This window comes from Calidris pugnax, unplaced genomic scaffold, assembly GCF_001431845.1.
Source record: "Calidris pugnax isolate Ruff unplaced genomic scaffold, ASM143184v1 scaffold461, whole genome shotgun sequence".
In the NCBI taxonomy this organism is placed as follows: Eukaryota; Metazoa; Chordata; class Aves; order Charadriiformes; family Scolopacidae; genus Calidris; species Calidris pugnax.
The window spans coordinates 569,128-578,205 of NW_015091201.1; the positions used below are offsets into that span (position 1 = coordinate 569,128).

Below are 9,078 nucleotides of genomic sequence, written 5' to 3' on the forward strand. Positions count from 1 at the left end.
AATTAAACATGCCCAGTTCCCTCAGCCTTTCCTTGTATGACTTGTTCTCTAGACCCCTCACCAGCTTGGTGGCTCTCCTCTGGAAGAGGAGTGCTTGCCTGGGAAGCCTGGCTCACTGGTCTGACTCTACAAATACCATCTTCTCCCAGAGACATGGAGCAAACATAAGTGCCAGTGTGGGTTTGGTATGAGGTGGGATGCAGAAGGCAGAGCAGGAGGTTCCCCTGTCCAGGGAGTGGAGAGGGACCAGCTCTTGTCCAAACGCCTACCCCCATTCCCTTGTGCTCACTCACGGTCACGGGGCTGCCCAGGCACCCCTTGCCACAAGGTGGTGGGCTCCTCGGGATGCCCCAGAGGGCACTTCCCCTTTTTCCACCTCCCTTTTCTCTGCAACAGGCACCAAATTCAACAGCTCACAGTTTGCGGTTTCTCTGGGTACTTTCATGCCTGGCTCCCAGTGACAACTGCCGTTCACGAGGCACCACGAGCTCCTCTCCCTGGGATTTCCTTGCTGCCCCATGGCCCCTGTAATGCAGCAGGGACCTCAGGGCAGTGCTGCTCTCTCCCACTCTGAGTCTGCATGGGGCCCTTGGAGACGTCCTCATGTCTGGGTGTATTGGGGCTGCCTCCCCACAGTGTCCCCTTCACTGCAATGTCCCTGTGGGTGGGGACCAGTGCTGCAGGAGGGTCCCCATGGATCCTGCTGGAGTGGGCAGGAGTCCATGTCTTTCCCAAGTCCTCCCATGAGCCTTCCTGAATAAGTCTGGGGGTGGTGGTGTCCTGGGGCCTTGCGGACTCCTGTCTTCAAAAACACAGGAAGGACCTGGAGTTGAACCAAGTGACTGACACCACCAGGTTGTCACAAACACACTCTGGTAGCATTTTGGGGCGGCTCAGCAACATGCTATCAGGTACTCAGGCTTTACAAGGGACTAAATCTCAGCTGGAATTTTCCAAGAGATATCCCATTCTCAGAGATTGGAGAGGGATTATTTGTTTCTACTCCTGCATTGCATGCGTTCCAGTATTGCAATTATCCCGCTGTTCTGGCTAGTTTATATATGCACGGCTCATGCCCAGGTAGGTGTGCACAGCAGGGCAATGTGTCTCAGCCTTGTTTCCTCCTACAACAGCAATTGCGTTTTGTGCTGAGGCTTGACCTGTCCCTGCTGCCCCAAGGGGTTGGGACTTCTCTTTCAGAGGAGCAGTGCTTGCAGAGTAAGTTTTTACATACCCACCACCTGCCCCACCGTGGGGCCCCACACACTCCTGGGCTCCAATGTGCAGCTCCTGGGCTGCATTGCTTCCTTGTGGCATTTGGTGGGATGGCAGCCACTCATCTCTGAGTCACCTTCTTCTGCTGTCACCGATGGAGACTGTCCTGCTATGGGACATGCAAGTGAACCTGTTTTGGTGCCCAAATCTGCTGGCAGAGGAAGGAACTGTTACTGTCTGTGACAAAATATCTGACAGGTTCAGATAGAGATCTAAGAAACCACAAGATGATACTGACGCTCCTCCAACCACAAGGCTGCCAGAGCTCACGCTCTGTTAGGGCTCGTAGAGGCAACCAAAACCATGATATCTGCATATCCTTCTGAAAGCACAGGGTGGCTGAGTCTCAGCCCAGCACAGTTCCCTCATCCCCCAGCTGACCTGCCCAAGGGCTGACAAATACCCTATGACCATTGCACAGCCCAGGCTTGCCTCTCACTCAGGGGGTTTGGCCCTGTGGAGGTTTTTGGAGGTGCATTCTTCAGCCCTTACCATCACCGCAGAGATGGCAGAGTGTTATAGAAGCATAAAGTCATAGAATGGTTTGGGTTGGAAGGGACCTTGAAGATCATCTAGTTCCAGCCCCCTGGCAGAGGAAGGGACATCTCTCACTAGAAAGGTAGTGGAAAAATGCCAAGCCTTTCATGGTGGTTCCATCCTTGCCCCAAGTCAGGAGTGACTTCCTTGAGGGAGGGTGACACTCCTCTGCTGTCTTCCTGGTCCTGCAAAGATACCCACTCCTCCAAAGATACCCACTGCCTCCCTCTGCCCTCTCCTGCTCACTGCAATGCAGCTCCCCAGGGAAAGGTGATGGCAAAGGCAGCAGCCAGCAGCTGGGATCCACCAAGCATTGCAGAGAAACTTGGGCAGAGATCGGGGCACTGTGGGGACAGATAAGCTGGATGCCAGTTGTCCCACTGCGACCCCAGGCCATGTCATGGAAGGGCGGCGGGGGAACCATGGGGACCATGCTGGTATTTGGCCACAGATTGAGAGGGGAGCTACTCTGGCCATTTTAGGGATCTGCATGGGACAAGCCAAGCCATGAGGAGGATTACCTCCTCTGTGTGTGTTGACACCTGCAAGTCAGAGAGATTTTTCTCTCTGTCCATATACTTCCCCTTCCAACTACACATGAGCATCCAAAGAGCACCGGGCCCTCTGCTGTCTTCTGCAGGAAATGTCCCTGAAGCCCTTTCGTTCATCTCCATCTCACTCAGTCAGGTCCATCCCTGCAGTGCTTCCTCTTGCCTGCCCAAGTACATGGGTGGGGATCTCCTCCCTGCACACAGCCCGGGTGTCCTCCTCCCTGTCATTGCTTGTTCCCCTGGGGTCTGAACCCCTGTCGTGGTTTGGGCAACCCTCAAACCAGGACATCCCTGCTCTGCTGTGTGCTACAAGTAGAGGTGACAGCTGTACTGTAACCTTGAGCCCTGGGCTCTTCCCGTTGTCCTGCTCATGCTGGTAGCAACTACCTGGGGTGTGAGGGGGCCCATTTCAAGCCCCTCCCCATCTTCCTATTCAGCAGAAAGCCTCTTTTCTAGGAGGAGAGTGCAGATGGTGGGGGAGAAGTCTGATTTTGCTCTTGCCCCACCCTGACTCAGCTTCCTTTTTAAATGTTTTTGGTTTTGTTTTTTTTTTTCTTAAGTGAGATGTATTCTTAAATTTTATTTTCTTAAATGAAATGTGTGGGCTCAAGGAAGAGGGCCATGTGTGGTACCCAGGACAAGACTGGGGGGAATCACAAGCATCACCCCTGCAGGATGCCCAGGCAATGCCAGCGCGTCGCTGACAACCATCAGCCTGCACATACACAGTTCTGCTTCTCCTGAGGTGACCACAGGGAAGCTGTGGCTGTGCACGGGGGGTCAGCATTGTGTCCATGAAGTTGAATCACCTGTGCCCAGTGTGACGTGTGTCACTCAAATCTGGTGATGCACAGCAGCACAGATGGGGTCCATGCTCCACCATCAGCAGGACTGAATCTCCATGGTGGAATTGCAGGGGACTGGTAAATCTTTTCTTAAACCATAGGCCATTGTTGTCTTCCCAAAGTCCGCCTTTTGCAATGATCAGAGTCCCAGCATAATCACCTTCTGTTTCCCAGGCCTGGCAGGGATGGGGTCCTCTTGCACAGAGGGTCTTTCCAATGCCACAGATCCCAGGGAGCAGCAGACATCCCTGCAAAGAAGCCCCTCAAAAAGGCTGTGGCATCCATCCCATCTAGCCCTGTCCTTGGGCTGTGGGCCCCAAGTGTGCCAGTCCCTTCAGGGCTTGGTTGGTGACCACCACCATCACCACTGTCTCCCTGGTGGTCTAGTGCTCAGGATTCGGCACTCTCACTGCCACGGCCTGGGTTCAATTCCCAGCCAGGGAAGGGGGGTTCCTACAACCACTGCAAGTCACAGCCTTTTCCTGGCTGTCTGCACTGCTCTTGAGCAGCTCCTGGGGTTCAGCACATGGTTTGGGAGCTTCGAAACCTGGGGCTGGGTTAGGGTTGGATGAATTTTGGGGGGTGGCAGCAGCAGCTTACACCCCCCAGAAGAAAAAAAAAAAGCCTCGGTGGAGGGCAGCCACAAGGCTGTGATGGGCTGTCAGGGACAGGGTCATGGGCTATAGGGATGGGGTAGACAGAGCTGTGTGGTGCACATTCTATTGCAGGATTTCTTCTTGTGAGAAGGAGAGGTGCAGCGCTGCTCCCTTGAGCATCACCTTGGTCCTCTCCTAAAGATCAGGGGTCCCTGGGAGGTCAGGGTGAGGGCCAGGTCGTGAATGCAGGGTGCCTTGATGAGGGGTGATAGGTCTGTGTCCGTCCAAGGGTCAGGAGGGCAGGGGCTGTCAGTAAAAGGCCGCTGTGAGCAGGATTTGAACCTGCGCAGGGAAACCCCATTGGATTTCAAGTCCAACGCCTTCACCACTCGGCCATCACAGCAGCTTGTTAGCAGCTTGTGAGGTGAGTGTCTGCAGAAGTTCATGTCTATCACCCTACCCAGGGGCCACAACAGGATCTGATCCCACCCTGGACGTGGGTTCTGCCATCCTGGCCCCTGCTGCATGCCCAGCACGGGTATTGCTGTTACTGCTGCCCCCTGCCCTGCATGGAGCTAAGGCTGGTATAGAAACCAGCATCCAGCAGTGCTGGGAAAGGGAACTGGCCACCAACATCAGTGGTGGTGATATCGGAGGCAGACATAGAGAGAGGTCTATGTCCCATCTTGTCTCCTTGCATCCAACAGAAAACTTGTCCCTGGATGACCATCCCCTACCTCCTTTCCTAGTTTGGGAACATCCCAGCCTCCTCCATCCCCCTCTCCCCCACTGTACATACATTTGCCTCTGTGAAAACAGGTCCAGACCACCAGCTGCATCAGCCTGACACACAGTCCAGGCAGTGTTTTGCCTGCAGCTGGCAGGATGATGTTGCAGACTTGTGTGGTTTTCACCAGTCTGCTGTATGTTTGTCTTTTTTTGCTGCCTGCCTTTGGCTTTTTGGAAGAGGAGATTTGGAGAAAGGAAGAAGAGTTGACTGTTGAGACAAAATCCTTGCTGAGCGAGGTCTGGTAGTGACCTTGGTCTCTTCTTTGGAGCACAAATATCCTATTTGGAGTACAGCCCTAGAGACACTTGCCTAAGGGTTTGGGTGGGAGCTGTCTCTGCAAACCCATCCTAAGGTATCCAAAGCCCTCTCTGGGTTCCCAGAGTTATGCTCCAGAGCTGCGGAAGCACTTTGCTATGTCACTGCCACCCCATGCCTCTCCCATGGGGATTTATCAACAGGGAGAAGTTTGGATGGAAGCCTCAGCACCTAAGGACCTCCCTGCTCAGCTCCCAGCCAACAAGAGGGTCTGTCTGCTCTGCCACCCTCTACCTCCACCACTGCCTCACTGGTGGTTTGATTTCCCACCTATAGTTCTGACACCAAGTCAGGAGTGGCACAGTCTCACCAGCATGGATGGATGCCCAGGCATGGGTGGCCACCTGCTCAGATGCATAGATGTGTTGAAAACCAGATGCCCAAAACAGATCCATTACTGGACACATGAGATAGTGAGTAGAACAAGGCCAGCAAGTGTGATACAGCTAAAGAGAGGGGTAAATGTCAGGAATGCAGTCTTTCAGCAATTATGGAGAGACTCAGGAGAGAGGTTAAGCTTAAATCTTCCATTTCAGTTATCCAGGTTTCCTTTCTGGTCTCCTAGGAGCCGTGTTCATGTTCAGAGCTGGGAGATACATTCCTTGAATTTCCTGAAATGCCTGTGGGGTTCAGGTTAGGATATGGCACAAGAGTGGAGACCCTTCAGAGCTGGAAAGCCACTGATGCCCTGATGGGAACAGTTAGTGAAGATGAGGTCTGTGGTCTGGAACGAGCTATTTCTCCTTACTTCTTTTGAGGATGAAGTACTGTGCCTTTGGTATCCAATGAGGCCCATTGAGGTGAGGTTTCATTTCAGGGTAAGGGTTGAAACATCTTTCAGGTGGCAAATGGAGTAACCTAGAGGAACCAGACCAGAGGATATAGACCTACACGTTACTGGACCCCAAAAGGAGGTGTTTGGAGGGGTTCACAGTCCATATGGAAAGGACAGGAGTGGACTCCAATGGAGGGACCTGGAGAGGACCAGAGCAGGAGCAGAGGGGCCTGAAGAGCAGTGGTACCCTAGTGGAGGAGGCTGGAGGGGAGAGGAGCTTGAAAGAGAGGTCTGAAGGGGTTAAGAAGGGCAAGAGATGTGGTCTGGAGAGCTCTGGAGCCCAGACAGAAGGGTCTGGAGAAGACCATATCCCCCAACTGGTTCTTGCAGCCTGGCTGAACTCAGACTTTCATTGCACTAACCACAATCTCCACAATATTTCTCAGAATTGGTTTCAAGTTTTGTTGCTGACCTTTTTTCTTATCTAATCTTGTGTCATCGGCAGTGAACACCTATTTTCATCTACAGCTCCTGTGATATTTACAGACAAAACAATCTCACCTAGTAGAAAGAACAGGATGTGTTTAAAGAAAAGTCTGAGTTCAACAGAGAACTGACAGCTTTTCTCTTGTGATAAATGGCACTTTTCAGTATTATGCAATATAGAAAACCACAAGGTCTGTCATGAGAGAAACCTTTTTCTTCTTCAGAGAAATGTTCAGACTCTGCTTCTACTTGCAAATTTTCACCCTTTGATCTTCCAAGTTTCAGAAGATAGTGACTGCCTTGCTTGAGTACTGGCTTTGCTGGACCCAGCACACAGTGGTCACCCTTCACTGCTGTGCCCCTGGTGCAATAACACATGTTGTCCTAACCCTAAACCAGTGCTTAAGCATCTCACTGGTTGTAATATGATGACATGTGATGTTCAAGAGGAGACTGCTACTTGTGCATTATGAATGCAAATGAGCCCCTGCAACCTCTGTCCATGCAGACACTTCTTCACATGGATAAGCATTGAATCAAACCCCAACATTTGTGCTAGTTTTTTACATCTAGTTATGTATTCAGACTCTCTAGAAATTAAGCTGTAGTCCAGGGAAAAGAGTTCACTGCAACAAATGACTCCCGTGTCTCACAGCTGGTATGGCAAGATGAAAACTACAGTGAGTATCTAAAGCTTCTTCCACTCTCTCTTTGTTTAAATGAAACTCTGGAGCTTTTGAAGCCATGTATTCTCACAGGGGTCTGACAACTGCCTTGGAGTACAGCTGTGTCCCAGATTCCCAGATAAGATGGGAACTGGTCTGAGAGGAGGAAGATTATGTAAACTGGGAAAATGGAGAAATGGTCTTCCTGCCTGGCCTAAGTGGCAGCTGAGATGTCCTTCCAGACCTGCCAACCCCATCTCCAGGGAAGCCATCTCCTACTCTCCACTTTGAGCATGGGGTCAGAGTCTGAAAGAAAAGTGGGAGGGACTAAAAGACGGGGCAGGAAGAAGTTTGGTTCCTGAGTACCTGAAGATTTTATTAATGGAGCAGAAGGGACCGGCTCTGGGGAAGGAGCGTTGCTCACAAGGAAGAGGTCTGCAGCTAGCAGACACTGCTGCTGCTCAGGTCAGGAGTCATGTTTGGGCCTTGCACACTGAGGTCTTTCCATGGATGGATGTGCAGTAGCTTGTCATGGTGGGTCCTACCACTCTGCTAGAAAGTAACTTCCAAGGCTGTCCTGCCCTGGCAACTGTGCCTACTGCTCAGAGCAGAGTTAGGTCTGAATGCCCTACCCTGCTGAGTCACGTTGAGTTGGCATAGTCCCCATGACTACAGGGACTGCTGAGAGTGCTGTGGGCAACAGGGGCAGCAAAAGTGCTCAGGCTGTCCCACAGTACAACCTGAGAAGGCCACAGATGGTGGCCATGAAATCCCCATGGGTATCTTTTCTGGAGATAGGCACAAAGCAGTCTGTGCTCACCAATCACACTGCCCAGTCTGTTGGGCTCACCTGTCTCTGCACGGCAGGCAGAGCCACTGTGCACTTGGACAGAGTACCTTGTCATTGATGATGGAGGGCTACACTAAGAAGGCTTCATAGCCTTTGTGTTGATGAGTGGTGAGCCTTTAAAGGAGGATTTCAAAGGCAGGTAATAGTCTCACTCGTGGACATCATCCAGCTGGAGAAACTCCTAAAGAGAACATGTCAGTGAAGCTGGAAAGACCTGTGGTACCACCTCCTGAGCATCCCTCACTGGTGCCATCACTCCCTCACCAACACTGTGAAATCTCCCACTGAGAGGAATCAGGAGTGAGCTGACCATGCCATAGGCATGGGGTCCTCAAGCACATGTGCAAGGTGTGTACCAGCTCCTGTTGGGGGACTGAGAGATTTTTCTCAGCAAACCTCACCAGTTACCATCCCAGGCTGGAGAGTGAGACTCTCCTGGTGTGCCAATTTCCCTGCTCCAGAGCTGCTGCCTGGTGAGAATAGATTGGTTGAACCATGGGCAGAAGAAAAATGCTCTGGCTGGGAGAGCTACAGCTGCATAGTATGATGAAGTAAGAAGGAAATAATCTCTTAGTCCACACCTTCTCAGTTTTTCATGTGCTTTCAACTCACAGTGCCACTCTGGGGTTGACCCCTTATGTATTCCCAGAGAGCATCCAGTAGCAAGTCTGTATCCAGACCCTGGATGTATCCTTGAGTCCATAAGAGCTACTCCAGGAAGCTGGACTATGAATTGTGTGGAGTGTTCTCACCACCAGCTTTCCCCTGTGTACCATCTGCTGAAACACCTTTACTGTATTTGGCCTTGAGCATAGAACCAGATGGCCTTCTCCATCAAGAGTTAAAGTTAGCTTTTAGTGCTAAAGCATTTATATTTTTAAAGATGGACAAACTGGTTTTACTTAAACGTCCCCCCTGAACAGCTGGGAACCTTCCCTCCTCTACTTGCCCTACAACTTCTGTGCTGCTAAACTACCACTTCTTACTTTTTTCTGTTTTATCTTGTTCACTCCATCCCTGTACAAGCTCTGCCCTTCATCTGTTGGAGCAGAAGATGTACTGGACATGCTTTTGTAAACCTGTAATGGTTCTTCCATGCTACTGTGCCCTGCACAAGGACAGGCTTGGCTTGTATGGGCTGTTGGATCTCAGTAGTATGTAAATAAATCCACACTTTGAAATACAAGAAAAATATGCCATTGGCAGGTGAAGAAGGAGCTTCATATGTTTGAAGTTGTACGTAAATTAAGTCCTTAACTGCTGTTAACCTTGGGACTTAGTGGTTCACACCTGGGTTTTGCTAGCATAAATGTGTCTGTGTCATGAAAACAAGAGCTGAAAGAGCTTGCAGGAAAATCAGCGGTGTGTTGAGTGGGGAAGAGGAGGATGTGGC

At 51.2% G+C, this 9,078-nt stretch overlaps 2 non-coding genes across 2 annotated transcripts; one reads left to right on the plus strand and one right to left on the minus strand.

Annotated features, from left to right (window-relative positions):
- The first annotated feature begins 3,580 nt into the window (after window positions 1-3,580).
- On the plus strand, window positions 3,581-3,652 carry TRNAE-CUC. Its single transcript has one exon. It is a non-coding gene; the product is annotated as a tRNA-Glu (tRNA).
- A 473-nt stretch (window positions 3,653-4,125) lies between these two features.
- Window positions 4,126-4,207, minus strand: TRNAS-UGA. Its single transcript has one exon. It is a non-coding gene; the product is annotated as a tRNA-Ser (tRNA).
- Between the last annotated feature and the right edge of the window lie 4,871 nt (window positions 4,208-9,078).